The sequence below is a fragment of the Ixodes scapularis genome, unplaced genomic scaffold, assembly GCF_016920785.2.
Source record: "Ixodes scapularis isolate PalLabHiFi unplaced genomic scaffold, ASM1692078v2 PGA_scaffold4__175_contigs__length_147842914, whole genome shotgun sequence".
NCBI classification, from domain to species: domain Eukaryota; kingdom Metazoa; phylum Arthropoda; class Arachnida; order Ixodida; family Ixodidae; genus Ixodes; species Ixodes scapularis.
The window spans coordinates 47,938,908-47,941,212 of record NW_024609879.1 but is presented as its reverse complement, the minus strand read 5'-3'; the positions used below and the strand labels follow the sequence as shown (position 1 = coordinate 47,941,212).

The following is a 2,305-nucleotide window of genomic DNA, read 5'->3' as shown; positions in this document are numbered from 1 at the left end:
GAGGTCTCGCAAGAAATTTTATTTTCAATTGTCGCTGCCAGGTGAAACAAGTTGTAAAATTTCTAAATGAAATATTGTACACACCAAGAGTGCCACATGGTAAAGAGCAAATGTTGAACTCGACTACTAAACATAACCCCAGTTTCAAAAGTGAAGTTTTAAAAATGCATGTGCACTCTTATATAAAATCTTTGCCAACCGCCTGTAGCCTATGGACAGTTAACGACTACCATCTTGGTACTTTTGTTCGACATAAGGCAACATTGAAACAAAGTAAAACCTCGTCAGACGTGGAATGTTCTTCATGATGAGCTGCTCATCGAACGGCACTCTGGATGATGCAAAATTGAGAAGCGACCTAACATAAAAGAAGAAGAAAACATTTTTGGTACATAGCATGGTGTACTGCACGTAACTGTGAAAGCCTGTCACGGTCAGTGTTCGAGAAGAAAGTGCCATCTTTGCTTTTTTTAACCTTAGGTTTCCTCCTTAAATAAGAGGCCAGCAATCATCTGTGTCCGGGCACTTGATTTCTAGGATGGCATGGGATTCAATAATATTGTTTGAAATGGCGGAGATCCAGGGCACCTGCGCACAGACTATGTTCCACACAAGGAAACCCTTAACCGTCTCTCTCTCAAACTGTGTTCGTGCAACGGGCTCAAAATTCTGGCCTCGCCTAGTTGCAGCATTCTTGCGGAACGTACTGCTCGTCAGCGACACCACTGTCTTGTCATGAAAAGTCGCTGACATTTTGGGCATCCGTCCTGCGTTGGACGCCGGAACGCTCAACTGCCACGACTCTTGCCATAAGCATTTGTCGTGCCCCTCATTTGGTTTACTAATTCTGCCGCTGCAGCACTGCTCAGCACAACCTAGTCTGTGTAAAACACGTTACACCGCAGGCAGCTTTCTGAATCGGCATGGCTCTTGTGGCTTGGCCGTGAATCAGGCGCCTCATCTGGACCGCAGGATGGCATCTGGACAGGTGCTTTAAAGGTGTTGTAGAGCAGCATTCCTGCAAGGGCACGGAAAGAAACAGTTAAACTGAAGAATGTTATATTTCTGACAAAGTCATGCTCCTCGCACAGATCCGAGTCTTCACTTTTGTTTTGTCCTCTAGATCAGTGGTTCTCAGCCATTGATATTTTGCGGACCCCTTCCGGATCGGCGGAGATAATCTGGAGCTTTGTTCGTGTCTAGGGGAAGGAAAAGATATAGGTTAATTATGATAATGATTTATAAATGGATATAACTAAGGGCTAGTGTGAAGTAGAATTCTCTGATTGACATACACACGAGAAAACTCACCCGAACATTCTTTTATTGCCGGGCAGTGAAGACGAAAATACTAGAAGGTACTAGAAAAAAAAAGGTAAAGATGGCGGAATTTAACTTCCTGAAAAGGAAGAAGAAGAAGAAATGGGAGATGTTTTCTATGACAATTCCGGCGCTAGGAAATCCATCTCTGCTGTCGTTAACGACAGTGAGGGCTCGGAAACAGTGTCTGTGGCAGTTTTGATCTTAAAGGCTTCGATGATCTCTTGCCCATACTAGTCTTTGTGTGAGCCTAGCGCAGTAGTGTTTGCGTAGCTAGGAGAGCAATCTTGGCAGGTGCGGGCATGGACAACAATCGGATGGTAGGAGTCGGACGACGCCTTGTTGGTTTCGAGAAAGTGTTCTCTAAGGCGAACGTTCAGGCATCGTCTCGTCTGGCCAATGTATTGACATCCACAACTGAGCGGAATAGAATAAATTGGCTTCTCTTGGCATTTGACGTATTTGTTGACGTGTTTGATGGTGCATTCTGGTGGACGACTTTCGTTATTTACCCTTTGGCACATTTGTTTTAGCTTCATCCGACATGTGAATACTACCTTCGTGTCGAAGCGTGCAGCGAGACGCTTCAGGCGGTGGGAAGCATTATGCACATATGGAATACAAGCCGGGCGTGTGTGGCTGCGTCCATTGTTATTAGATGATCGGCGGTTGGGCCCTGTAATGAGATGCTGAAGGGTAGTATGGAGGAGGTCTGTGGATACCCGTCTCGGAGAAGCCGGTCATGCTTACGTTGGACGCTTGTTGATGAGAGATGGGGACAGGATTTTGAACGAGAAGAGGAAACAACTCTAAATTGGTAAAGCTTGGAATTATTTGAACCCTGTTTGCCTCTTCTCGTTCAAAATCCTGTCCCCATCTCTCATCAACAAGCGTCCAACGTAAGCATGACCGGCTTCTCCGGGACGGGTATCCAGCAGACCTCCTCCATACTACCCTTCAGCATCTCATTACAGGGCCCAACCGC

General features: G+C 45.9%; 1 pseudogene; it reads right to left on the bottom strand.

Annotated features, from left to right (window-relative positions):
* Positions 1–219: 219 nt before the first annotated feature.
* Positions 220–1,016, bottom strand: LOC8029999 (annotated as a pseudogene).
* Positions 1,017–2,305: the final 1,289 nt, after the last annotated feature.